This window comes from Phyllobates terribilis, unplaced genomic scaffold (genome assembly GCF_046119375.1).
Source record: "Phyllobates terribilis strain yellow unplaced genomic scaffold, ASM4611937v1 Scaffold_4__5_contigs__length_816908805, whole genome shotgun sequence".
Classification (NCBI taxonomy): Eukaryota; Metazoa; Chordata; class Amphibia; order Anura; family Dendrobatidae; genus Phyllobates; species Phyllobates terribilis.
This window is the reverse complement of record NW_027362764.1, coordinates 677745591-677759133: the sequence shown is the minus strand read 5'-3', so window position 1 is coordinate 677759133 and position 13543 is coordinate 677745591. Positions and strand designations below refer to the sequence as shown.

The window sequence follows — 13543 nt, the reverse complement described above, 5'->3', positions numbered from 1 at the left end:
TTGCTCAGCTCTGTCCGCCGTGTCTGCGGTTTTCGCTTTGCTCAGCTCTGTCCGCCGCGTCTGCGGTTTTCGCTTTGCTCAGCTCTGTCCGCCCCGCGTCTGCGGTTTTCGCTTTGCTCAGCTCTGTCCGCCGCGTCTGCGGTTTTCGCTTTGCTCAGCTCTGTCCGCCGCGTCTGCGGTTTTCGCTTTGCTCAGCTCTGTCCGCCGCGTCTGCGGTTTTCGCTTTGCTCAGCTCTGTCCGCCGCATCTGCGGTTTTCGCTTTGCTCTGCTCTGTCCGCCCCGCGTCTGCGGTTTTCGCTTTGCTCAGCTCTGTCCGCCGCGTCTGCGGTTTTCGCTTTGCTCAGCTCTGTCCACCGCGTCTGCGGTTTTCGCTTTGCTCAGCTCTGTCCGCCGCGTCTGAGGTTTTCGCTTTGCTCAGCTCTGTCCGCCGCGTCTGCGGTTTTCGCTTTGCTCAGCTCTGTCCGCCGCGTCTGCGGTTTTCGCTTTGCTCTGCTCTGTCCGCCCGCGTCTGCGGTTTTCGCTTTGCTCAGCTCTGTCCGCCGCGTCTGCGGTTTTCGCTTTGCTCAGCTCTGTCCGCCGCGTCTGTGGTTTTCGCTTTGCTCAGCTCTGTCCGCCGCGTCTGCGGTTTTCGCTTTGCTCTGCTCTGTCCGCCCCGCGTCTGTGGTTTTCGCTTTGCTCTGCTCTGTCCGCCGCGTCTGCGGTTTTCGCTTTGCTCTGCTATGTCCGCCCCGCGTCTGCGGTTTTCGCTTTGCTCAGCTCTGTCCGCCGCGTCTGCAGTTTTCGCTTTGCTCAGCTCTGTCCGCCGCGTCTGCGGTTTTCACTTTGCTCAGCTCTGTCCGCCGCGTCTGCGGTTTTGGCTTTGCTCAGCTCTGTCCGCCGCGTCTGCGGTTTTCGCTTTGCTCTGCTCTGTCCGCCCCGCGTCTGCGGTTTTCGCTTTGCTCAGCTCTGTCCGCCATGTATGCGGTTTTCGCTTTGCTCAGCTCTGTCCGCCGCGTCTGTGGTTTTCGCTTTGCTCTTCTCTGTCCGCCGCGTCTGCGGTTTTCGCTTTGCTCTGCTCTGTCCGCCGCGTCTGCAGTTTTCGCTTTGCTCAGCTCTGTCCGCCGCGTCTGCGGTTTTCGCTTTGTTCAGCTCTGTCCGCCGCGTCTGCAGTTTTCGCTTTGCTCAGCTCTGTCCGCCGCGTCTGCGGTTTTCGCTTTGTTCAGCTCTGTCCGCCGCGTCTGCGGTTTTCGCTTTGCTCTGCTCTGTCCGCCGCGTCTGCGGTTTTCGCTTTGCTCTGCTCTGTCCGCCCCGCGTCTGCGGTTTTCGCTTTGCTCAGCTCTGTCCGCCGCGTCTGCGGTTTTCGCTTTGCTCTGCTCTGTCCGCCCCGAGTCTGCGGTTTTCGCCTTGCTCAGCTCTGTCCGCCGCGTCTGCGGTTTTCGCTTTGCTCAGCTCTGTCCGCCGCGTCTGTGGTTTTCGCTTTGCTCTGCTCTGTCCGCCGCGTCTGCGGTTTTCGCTTTGCTCTGCTCTGTCCGCCCCGCGTCTGCGTTTTTCGCTTTGCTCTGCTCTGTCCGCCGCGTCTGCGGTTTTCGCTTTGCTCAGCTCTGTCCGCCGTGTCTACGGTTTTCGCTTTGCTCAGCTCTGTCCGCCGCGTCTGCGGTTTTCTCTTTGCTCAGCTCTGTCCGCCGCGTCTGCGGTCTTCGCTTTGCTCAGCTCTGTCCGCCGCGTCTGCGGTTTTCGCTTTGCTCAGCTCTGTCCGCCGTGTCTACGGTTTTCGCATTGCTCAGGTCTGTCCGCCGCGTCTGCGGTTTTCGCTTTGCTCAGCTCTGTCCTCCGCGTCTGCGGTTTTTGCTTTGCTCAGCTCTGTCCGCCGCGTCTGCGGTTTTCGCTTTGCTCAGCTCTGTCCGCCGCGTCTGCGGTTTTCGCTTTGCTCAGCTCTGTCCGCCGCGTCTGCGGTTTTCGCTTTGCTCAGCTCTGTCCGCCGCGTCTGCGGTTTTCGCTTTGCTCAGCTCTGTCCGCCGCATCTGCGGTTTTCGCTTTGCTCTGCTCCGTCCGCCCCGCGTCTGCGGTTTTCGCTTTGTTCTGCTCTGTCCGCCCCGCGTCTGCGGTTTTCGCTTTGCTCAGCTCTGTCCGCCGCGTCTGCGGTTTTCGCTTTGCTCAGCTCTGTCCGCCGCGTCTGCGATTTTCGCTTTGCTCGGCTCTGTCCGCCGCGTCTGCAGTTTTCGCTTTGCTCTGCTCTGTCCGCCGCGTCTGCGGTTTTCGCTTTGCTCTGCTCTGTCCGCCCCGCGTCTGCGGTTTTCGCTTTGCTCTGCTCTGTCCGCCCCGCGTCTGCGGTTTTCGGTTTGCTCAGCTCTGTCCGCCGTGTCTGCGGTTTTCGCTTTGCTCAGCTCTGTCCGCCGCGTCTGCGGTTTTCGCTTTGCTCAGCTGTGTCCGTCGCGTCTGCGGTTTTCGCTTTGCTCTGCTCTGTCCGCCCTGCGTCTGCGATTTTCTCTTTGCTCAGCTCTGTCCGCCGCGTCTGCGGTTTTCGCTTTGCTCAGCTCTGTCCGCCGCGTCTGCGGTTTTCGCTTTGCTCAGCTCTGTCCGCCCCGCGTCTGCGGTTTTCGCTTTGCTCAGCTCTGTCCGCCGCGTCTGCGGTTTTCGCTTTGCTCAGCTCTGTCCGCCGCGTCTGCGGTTTTCGCTTTGCTCAGCTCTGTCCGCCGCGTCTGCGGTTTTCGCTTTGCTCAGCTCTGTCCGCCGCATCTGCGGTTTTCGCTTTGCTCTGCTCTGTCCGCCCCGCGTCTGCGGTTTTCGCTTTGCTCAGCTCTGTCCGCCGCGTATGCGGTTTTCGCTTTGCTCAGCTCTGTCCGCCGCGTCTGTGGTTTTCGCTTTGCTCTGCTCTGTCCGCCGCATCTGCGGTTTTCGCTTTGCTCTGCTCTGTCCGCCGCGTCTGCGGTTTTCGCTTTGTTCAGCTCTGTCCGCCGCGTCTGCAGTTTTCGCTTTGCTCAGCTCTGTCCGCCGCGTCTGCGGTTTTCGCTTTGTTCAGCTCTGTCCGCCGCGTCTGCGGTTTTCGCTTTGCTCTGCTCTGTCCGCCGCGTCTGCGGTTTTCGCTTTGCTCTGCTCTGTCCGCCCCGCGTCTGCGGTTTTCGCTTTGCTCAGCTCTGTCCGCCGCGTCTGCGGTTTTCGCTTTGCTCTGCTCTGTCCGCCCCGCGTCTGCGGTTTTAGCTTTGCTCAGCTCTGTCCGCCGCGTCTGCGGTTTTCGCTTTGCTCAGCTCTGTCCGCCGCGTCTGTGGTTTTCGCTTTGCTCTGCTCTGTCCGCCGCGTCTGCGGTTTTCGCTTTGCTCTGCTCTGTCCGCCCCGCGTCTGCGTTTTTCGCTTTGCTCTGCTCTGTCCGCCGCGTCTGCGGTTTTCACTTTGCTCAGCTCTGTCCGCCATGTCTACGGTTTTCGCTTTGCTCATCTCTGTCCGCCGCGTCTGCGGTTTTCTCTTTGCTCAGCTCTGTCCGCCGCGTCTGCGGTCTTCGCTTTGCTCAGCTCTGTCCGCCGCGTCTGCGGTTTTCGCTTTGCTCTGCTCTGTCCGCCCCGCGTCTGCGGTTTTCGCGTTGCTCAGCTCTGTCCGCCGCGTCTGCGGTTTTCGCTTTGCTCAGCTCTGTCCGCCGCGTCTGCGGTTTTCGCTTTGCTCAGCTCTGTCCGCCGCGTCTGCGGTTTTTGCTTTGCTCAGCTCTGTCCGCCGCGTCTGCGGTTTTCGCTTTGCTCAGCTCTGTCCGCCGCGTCTGCGGTTTTCGCTTTGCTCAGCTCTGTCCGCCGCGTCTGCGGTTTTCGCTTTGCTCAGCTCTGTCCGCCGCGTCTGCGGTTTTCGCTTTGCTCAGCTCTGTCCGCCGCATCTGCGGTTTTCGCTTTGCTCTGCTCTGTCCACCCCGCGTCTGCGGTTTTCGCTTTGTTCTGCTCTGTCCGCCCCGCGTCTGCGGTTTTCGCTTTGCTCAGCTCTGTCCGCCGCGTCTGCGGTTTTCGCTTTGCTCAGCTCTGTCCGCCGCGTCTGCGATTTTCGCTTTGCTCAGCTCTGTCCGCCGCGTCTGCGGTTTTCGCTTTGCTCTGCTCTGTCCGCCGCGTCTGCGGTTTTCGCTTTGCTCTGCTCTGTCCGCCCCGCGTCTGCGGTTTTCGCTTTGCTCAGCTCTGTCCGCCGCGTCTGCGGTTTTCGCTTTGCTCAGCTCTGTCCGCCGCGTCTGCGGTTTTCGCTTTGCTCAGCTCTGTCCGCCGCGTCTGCGGTTTTCGCTTTGCTCAGCTCTGTCCGCCGCGTCTGCGGTTTTCGCTTTGCTCAGCTCTGTCCGCCGCGTCTGCGGTTTTCGCTTTGCTCAGCTCTGTCCGCCGCGTCTGCGGTTTTCGCTTTGCTCAGCTCTGTCCGCCGCGTCTGCGGTTTTCGCTTTGCTCAGCTCTGTCCGCCGCGTCTGCGGTTTTCGCTTTGCTCAGCTCTGTCCGCCGCGTCTGCGGTTTTCGCTTTGCTCTGCTCTGTCCGCCGCATCTGCGGTTTTCGCTTTGCTCTGCTCTGTCCGCCCCACGTCTGCGGTTTTCGCTTTGCTCAGCTCTGTCCGCCGCGTCTGCGGTTTTCGCTTTGCTCAGCTCTGTCCGTCGCGTCTGCGGTTTTCGCTTTGCTCAGCTCTGTCCGCCGCGTCTGCGGTTTTCGCTTTGCTCAGCTCTGTCCGCCGCGTCTGCGGTTTTCGCTTTGCTCAGCTCTGTCCGCCGCGTCTGCGGTTTTCGCTTTGCTCAGCTCTGTCCGCCGCGTCTGCGGTTTTCGCTTTGCTCTGCTCTGTCCGCCGCGTCTGCGGTTTTCGCTTTGCTCTGCTCTGTCCGCCCCGCGTTTGCGGTTTTCGCTTTGCTCAGCTCTGTCCGCCGCGTCTGCGGTTTTCGCTTTGCTCAGCTCTGTCCGCCCCGCGTCTGTGGTTTTCGCTTTGCTCAGCTCTGTCCGCCGCGTCTGCGGTTTTCGCTTTGCTCAGCTCTGTCCTCCGCGTCTGCGGTTTTCGCTTTGCTCAGCACTGTCCGCCGCGTCTGCGGTTTTCGCTTTGCTCAGCTCTGTCTACCGCATCTGCGGTTTCGAATTTGTCTACCAGTCTGTACTGGACCCTACCCAGCCTGTGCTCTAGTCTGCCTGTTCCTGTATTCCCTGGTGTGGGTCAACAGCCGTGTCCGGAGTCTGACCTGGAGTAGACCCTTGTTCCTCTGCTCGGTTCCTCCCTGGTGCACTGGCGTCGTATGCCGTCGTGCGACCTTGGTCGGATCGGGCAGATACTTAGTTACGCCCCTCCAGGCACTCTCCGGTTCATGGCACAGTGGAATCACTACATAAACACGCACACGCCAGTCAGTCCGGGCGTGTGCATTACAGAGCCATATCTAACGAAGATTATAATGCAGTCTGCAGATCCTGTAGGGCACGTATCAGGTTAGCTAAAGCTGACAATGAATTTAGGCTTGCAAGAGATGTCAAAAGCAATAAAAAAGGATTTTGGGGGTATGTCAAAAGTAAAAGAAAAGTCAAAGATGCTATAGGATTTTTACAGGATGAAAATGGAGAAATGGTAAGAGAGGATGTTGAGAAGGCCGAACTTTTTAATTCCTATTTTGCATCTGTTTTCTCTCAGAAAGAAAATGTAACATCAACTGATCTTCACTGTTCTTTTAAAGGAATAGAGGAATCCAAGTTATCTGTAAACAGAAAGATTGTGAGGGAATATTTAGCTAACATAAATGAGTTCAAGTCTCCAGGTCCAGATGAATTACACCCCAGAGTACTGAAGGAGATCGTAGAAGAAATTTTAGAACCACTCTCCATAATCCTTGAAAATTCTTGGAGAACAGGAGAAGTCCCAGAAGACTGGAGAAGAGCAAATGTTGTTCCTATCTTCAAAAAGGGGAAGAAGGTGGACCCAGGAACTATAGGCCGGTGAGTATGACTTCTATACCAGGAAAGATCTTTGAACAAATTATTAAACAACATGTTTGTAAGTACATGGATAAGAATGAAGTGATTAACCAGAGTCAGCATGGGTTTGTAACTAACAAGTCATGTCAGACTAACTTAATTTCCTTCTATGACAGAATCACTGACTGGGTGGATCAGGGAAATGCTGTAGATATAGTATATCTTGACTTCAGCAAAGCATTTGACAAAGTATCTCACACCATCCTTATTGAAAAAATGACCAAGTATGCAATGGACCAGGCAACTGTTAGGTGGATTCATAACTGGCTTAGTGATCGGACTCAAAGGGTGGTTGTAAATGGCTTCACATCCAGATGGATGAATGTCTCAAGTGGGGTACCACAGGGCTCCGTCCTGGGACCTGTATTGTTCAACATCTTTATCAATGATTTAGATGAAGGAATTGAGGATAAACTGATTAAATTTGCTGATGACACAAAGCTAGGAGGGATAGCTAATACTAGAGAAGAGAGAGAGAGGATTCAAAAAGACCTAAATAAACTGGAGCAGTGGGCAGCAACCAACAGAATGGTTTTTAACAGGGAAAAATGCAAAGTACTACATCTGGGCAATAAAAATGAAAAAAGCATATACAGAATGGAAGGAATAGAGCTAAGCAACAGTACATGTGAAAAAGACTTAGGTATACTAATAGATCATAGGCTGAACATGAGTCAACAGTGTGATGCACCAGCAAAAAAGGCAAATACAATTCTGGGATGTATTAACAGAAGCATACAGTCTAGATCACGTGAAGTCATTATCGGTCTTTACTCCTCTTTGGTCAGACCTCATCTGGAATACTGTGTACAGTTTTGGGCACCACCTTTTAAAACAGACATAGACAAACTGGAGCAAGTTCAGGGAAGAGCGACCAGAATGGTGACTGGTCTGCAAACCATGTCCTATGAGGAATGGTTGCAGGATTTGGGAATGTTTAGCTTGCAAAAAAGAAGACTGAGAGGAGACTTAATAGCTGTCTACAAATATGTCAAGGGCTGTCACATTGTAGAAGGATCATCTTTATTCTCATTTGCACAAGGAAAGACTAGAAGCAATGGGATGAAACTAAATGGGAGGAGACACAGATTAGATATTAGAAAAAACTTTTTGACAGTTAGGGTGATTAATGAGTGGAACAGGCTGCCACGAGAGGTGGTGAGTTCCCCTTCAATGGACGTCTTCAAACAGAGGCTGGACAGACATCTGTCTGAGATGATCTAGTGAATCCTGCTTTGAGCAGCGGGTTGGACCAGATGACCCAGGAGGTCCCTTCCAACTCTACCATTCTATGATTCTATGATTCTATGAAGGCAAGGAAGGAATTGGGGAGGGGGGGGTGATTCCTGCTAGGGCCCTGAAATCATAAAACAGGCAGGAGAGTCTGACGCATGGTGACGGAGAGGTTGTAGGGGCAGATAGGGGGTGTTGTCACGTGCGAGCACGTGTGCATGCTGGCTTGTGTGTGAGAGTGCGCTACCTAGGTGTGGCGCGCTGCAGACAGTCAAAGGGATTGTTCCCTTTCATTAAAAGTTAATCCCCGGCTGCAGGCTATTAGAAAGCAACTATCCGCGCTCTACTCACCCTACCCGGGTCTACCAGTGAGTCTCGCCTCTGCTCCCGGCCTGTGGCAATGGCCGTGAAGCTGTCGTTCCGTCGACAGCGCTGCAGCCGATCAGTGAGCTCAGCGGCTCTGAGTGGGGCGTTGTGTCTACAAGACCTTTTAAGGAAGTCAGCAAAAAAATTGAAGAGAAGGGAAAGCACAAAAGGACCTGGTCTTGCTGAACACTGGAAAGGGCATCCGGCAGCCAGACTTCAAAGTAGAAAAGCAGCAAGTGAGAGGCTTGTCTCTGCCCATGGCCACACCACCATAAACACGCCCGATCTTGTCTGATCTTGGAAGCTAAGCAGCATTGGGCCTGGTTGGTACTTGGATGGGAGACCGCCTGGGAATACCAGGTGCTGTAGGCTTTTGCTTTTTCCTTCCTTCCACCAGCAGGGGGCACTCTCTTCTATGCCTTTTTTCCATTCCCTTTCACAAGTGCACACATTCATTCTCTTTTCTTTTTTTCATTTGCTTTCTCTCTTGCGCTATTTCATCTCTGCAAAATACCAGCATCCTTCTGATCACCGTGGGCCTCCAGCATTGTTGCTTCTTTACTTTTAATACTAGGCTCCTTTTCACCAGGACCAGCGTCTCCCGGGTGGCTGGAGGCAACAACCGGTAACCCCAAGCAGAAGACTTTTGCAGGCAACACGACTCTCCCCACTGAAGAGCAGCTCAAAGTCACTGGCAACCATCTCACCCTCTTCCTTCATTCACCCCTGGACGTCTCGCTCCGCCCCCAAGTTACGGGTCCAGCTTGCTCTTTCTGTCACATTACCGCGATGAAGTGTTTAGCCTGCAGGAGAACCTGTGCCGAGCCATTTTTGAAGACACCTGATGCGGCGGGTGAATCACTGCTAAACAAACCACACCTGTAGGGACGGTACAGACTTTGCATGGACCCTTCGGAGCCTGCCCCGTCACTGCCAGATTGCTCGCCACCAAGCGATCCTGAGAAAGGCTGGCCGGGCGAAGGATCGATCAGCTTCTACTGGCCATACAACCTTGGATACGCCCGATCTCTTCTGATCTCGGAAGCAAAGCAAGACTGGGCTCGGACAGTACTTGGATGGGAGACCTCCTGCGAACTCTGGGTGCTGTAGACCGTTTTGATGACGTTTTTACCTACTGCCCAGCTCGGCTAGCATGGAACGGCGCCTTGCCGGTCACCGACCTTAAGTAACTTAGATGATGGAAGCCCCAAGGCCTCTGAGCCAGTTGGCAGCTAAGTACGCTACCCCGCCGCCTTCACGCAGGCTTGACACTGAGCTCCTTGCCACGGCTAGGAGTGCTTATTGACTCCGCAGCTCGCCGTGTGGAAATGATGGCGTTAAAAGCACTCAGGGCCGTGAAGGGGCCAGGCTTTCAGCAGGTGCCCAGGGAAGGTTTTGGATGCCGGCCGCCTAGCGAGGGCCAGCAGAAGTAACATGTTTCTCTGCAAAGAAGCTTGTGTAACCAAGCCAGACGGCTGAAAAAGAGCTAACCTCAGTGCAAGGAAGGCAAGGAAGGTGCGGAAGGAATTGGGGAGGGAGGGGGGGGGTGATTCCTGCTAGGCCCCTGAAATCATAAAACAGGCAGGAGAGTCTGACGCATGGTGACGGAGAGGTTGTAGGGGCAGATAGGGGGTGTTCTCACGTGCGAGCACGTGTGCATGCTGGCTTGTGTGTGAGATTGCGCTTCCTAGGTGTGGCGCGCTGCAGACAGTCAAAGGGATTGTTCCCTTTCATTAAACGTTAATCCCCGGCTGCAAGCTATTAGAAAGCAACTAACCGCGCTCTACTCACCCTACCCGGGTCTACCGGTGAGTCTCGCCTCTGCTCCCGGCCTGTGGCATTGGCCGTGAAGCTGACGTTCCGTCGACAGCGCTGCAGCCGATCAGTGAGCTCAGCGGCTCTGAGTGGGGCGTTGTGTCTACAAGACCTTTTAAGGAAGCCAGCAAAAAAATTGAAGAGAAGGGAAAGCACAAAAGGACCTGGTCTTGCTGAGCACTGGAAAGGGCAGCCGGCAGCCAGACGTCAAAGTAGAAAAGCAGCAAGTGAGAGCCTTGTCTCTGCCTATGGCCACACCACCTTGAACACGCCCGCTCTCATCTGATCTTGGAAGCTAAGCAGGGTCAGGCCTGGTTAGTACTTGGATGGGAGACTGTAAAATTATACTCTTCCTGTATTATTTTTTTCTACTGAGGACTTCTCAAAGTATCAATATCACGATATTCTTATAAAAAAATGTATCTATTTATTCTTGGATTGTCCATTAAAAAGAATCAGATTGCAGCAGGTACATACAATAATTAGTTATAAAGTAATTGTCCATTTGTCCATAATTAGCTTAATTGTTGAGATTCACCCATCTTTCCTTGGATCCTGGCTGGTAAATCATGTCTTTGTCCAGCATGTGTCCAGGCCTACATGTCATCTGCTTCTCAGCATGAAGATTCTTTGTCTTGTGGGGTGGGCAGAGCAAGAGAGCCCCCCCTTTCTGTACCATGGGCTTTTATAGCCAGTCGTATGGCACACCTGTTCTACATATGGTAGTTGATATGGAATAACGTCTCAGTCTCCCAAAGGATGAGTGCACACACTATCTCTGCAGATTAAAGAAAGTTTTATTGTAGCCACAAGAGCTCTGATCAATATTAGAACAGAACTGCCTCCATTGTATTGGGGCACAATTCTTATAGTATAAATTGTGGGTTGTACATAGTAGGTGGGACATAGGAAGATTATAACATAACCAATCATCTTACAATATAAACAACTAGCATCCAATCATTAGTAATCAGGCGATTACATAAAATGCTTACCTATGTACTTATATAATTACTTGATGCAATGTACCTGTTTTGTTGGTCAATGTGCTTTCCCTAGATGAACCTGACCTCAAAAGGGCATTTTGACTAAGATAAGCAACCCCTGCAAATTCCACAGTGGCTTGGGTAAACTTTACATCTTTGCTTAGAGATTTTTGATTAATCTTATTATAATTTAGTTGTTTAAGCAGCATATTTTACTACATTGGTTTATAGGAGTGTTAAAGGGTTATATTAAAAGGGATTAATTGATATGGTATACTAATTTTCCTATCATTTTCCTCTCTCTGATAATAATATTATCACTTGTCACTTACACCTCTACATCAAAGTAATAGTATCTTCTGCCCTCTCTCCGAAAAGGAGGGGGAGGAACAAGGAGAGGTATTTCAGAATTTTCATTTGCCGGAAGGAGATGAACGTTTAAGACGTTCTTGGGTCTTCGGATTTTGTTTATGGCCCACTTACATAATTTTATGAGCAATATGATGATGAAAGCAAACAGACAAATTTGTAGGAACATGTGACCTACACCGACAATCCATCCTCCTATACCTTTAAACCAGTTAGCAGGGTTCAACCATTGTAACCAACTGCTAAAAATGGTTTCATCATCATGGGAATGTTCTTCTCTGAATCTTTCTTTTAATTCCATGGCTTTGGCGATGTGTTTATCTACTCTGACTGAAAAATTGGCATCTACATAGTTGCAACAGGCAGGACCGATTATCTGACACATACCTCCTTGACTGGCCGTTAAAAATTCCAATACTATAGTATGTTGATTTAGTACTTTTGCATGAAACCGAGTTTGATTGTTTAGTATTAGGATGGCATCGAATACTTCATCTGTGACATTATCAAGCAATTCTGCTAATTGTTCAATGTTATGAGAATTGTGGATAGCCAATCCTGTAATTGTGAGAGTGAGTCCAAACTTTGTGTACCATGGAGTGTGTATCAAAGGCTGGGTTTTAGCTCTTCTCTTCTGCATCATATGTCTTGGTATCTGATCAAGGTCTATCTCATCATGGGCGATGGTCCATGTAGCTAGGGTCAATCTTGCTAGGGTACATGTACCAACGCCATCATAAGGTAGAAATTTGTAAGCAAAAGTTCCACAAACATAATACATATTTTCTGGAAGAATGATATGTTCTCCACCTAAATGGGATAGTAACCTATAAGAAATTTCAGATGCATACCATATGAGGGGTTGTAACCTCGGGGACGGGCACCAGGGGTGTCTTAGTATTCCTCTTACTGTTTGATTGCATGTACTCGTATCTTCATTATATCCTGAACTATTTATTAAATCATGCAACAAACCTGATGTTCCTTCGGTTAATTCGTATACTAGGCCCCCGAATATAGTAGATCCTTCATTATTTTCTGATATATAGGGGACATGACTTGGTAGAAATATAACCTGTAATGATTCTAGATTAACAGGTATGGATCCCAACTCATTATTTGTAATATTAATTCTATTACATCGTATGCTGGTAGATCCTGGACCACATACAGCTATGCTGTGGGGTGTAATGAGGGATAGATCTCGAATCGCTACCCACCATGGTGGAGCTGTCCATCCTGCTATTGGAAGGGACACACGAGTGTTGTTATATCGTGAAGCACTTAGATTTGTGGGGAATGTGAAAGTTTCTTCCAATGACAGGATAAGTTCCTCCATTGGTACAGGAGTAGCTAAGAAAGGCATAGATTTTGAGGATATTGGTGAATGAGTGTGTAACGGGTCTGGGAGGCGGAACCTCTGAGCTACTATACAAGGGGGCGGTCCTTGTAAGGGAGCGGGTGGCGACCAGGGTAGACGGGCAGGCAGTCACAGCAGGTGACTGGGACAGTCTCTGAATGAACGAACAGGAGGTCACGGCAAGTGACCGGGGCAGTCTCTGGATGAACGGGCAGGAGGTCACGGCAAGTGACCGGGGCAGTCTCTGGATGAACGGGCAGGAGGTCACAGCAAGTGACCGGGGCAGTCTCTGGATGAACGGGCAGGAGGTCACGGCAAGTGACCGGGGCAGTCTCTGGGTAAAGGATTGGTACGACCTGTGGCGGCAGATGATAGACGTGAGCTCCCAGGTGAGCAGGCGAGAGTCTCTGGATAATCGGGTGGTCACAGCATGTGACGGCGGAGCCTCCAGGAAGACCAACAGACAGGTAGCAGATGAGCGCTCCCAGGTGAGCGGGCAAGCTGGTCCTTAGACAGACTGACAGGAGTTGGAAGGCAGACCGTCGGACCTCAGGCTAGAAGGCAGGTAGCAGGATAACAGGCAGGAATTAGACAGCAGACTGGCAGGAATCTGGCAGGTATCTGGCAGGTAACTGGAAACGGGACCTGAGGGCTGAAGCAGAGTAGTGAACAGTGCTACAACATTGCTCGGGCACCTCCATTTTGGAGGAGGTGCCTTTTATATGGGAGGTCTTCCGGCAATTGGCCGGGGACTCCTTAGGACGGCGCGCGCGGTCCCTTTAAGAGAGGGGGAGCGCGCGCGCGCCCTAAGCACACTGCCGGGGAAGGAGCGCGTGCCGGAAGCAGCGGGGAGAGAAGCGCTGGAGGACGCCGCGCCAGGAGCGGGGAGGTGAGAGGGACGGCGTCTCTGCCTAGAACGGGGCAGAGACGCCGATGCTACAGAGTGCATATCCAACAATCTTTAGTTCCTGTGCGCTTGGCTATAGTGTCATGCATATTTAACAATTTATTGTCCCAGGGCTCTTGTAGGTGTTCATGTAACTCCCGTTTACCTCGAAGGAATTCTCTATCATCAAAACACCAAACTATGCACCGGGCTTCATAATCATTAGGTTTACAATAGTACTCTATACAGTCATGAACATCTGGGATACCTCTTTTCTTCCTCCCTCCCAAGAATGGATCTAGTGGTATTATTGGATTATCAGTATCTGTGGACGTAGAACATTCACTTAAACTGTGTAAACACACCATTATCACCAAAAGACTACATAGGCCTATCACCGCTCCCCAGAGTCTTTTGCTCGCATGTGGTCCATATAACTGCTCATAGAGTGACATCTTCTTCTTTGTTTTATCCTCTTCACGCGATGGAAGAACAGCGCTGGAATTATCTTCAGCTGTTACAGCAGCGACTTAGGTGGCAGCCTGAGAGAAGCGTATTTCTGCTTTGTCTCAGACCACAAAAACTTACTTAGGGGTGCA

At 52.0% G+C, this 13543-nt stretch overlaps 2 pseudogenes; both read left to right on the top strand.

Annotated features, from left to right (window-relative positions):
- Nucleotides 1–7781: 7781 nt before the first annotated feature.
- On the top strand, nucleotides 7782–7900 carry LOC141269575 (5S ribosomal RNA; annotated as a pseudogene).
- Nucleotides 7901–8521: 621 nt separating this feature from the next.
- Nucleotides 8522–8641, top strand: LOC141269692 (5S ribosomal RNA; annotated as a pseudogene).
- Nucleotides 8642–13543: the final 4902 nt, after the last annotated feature.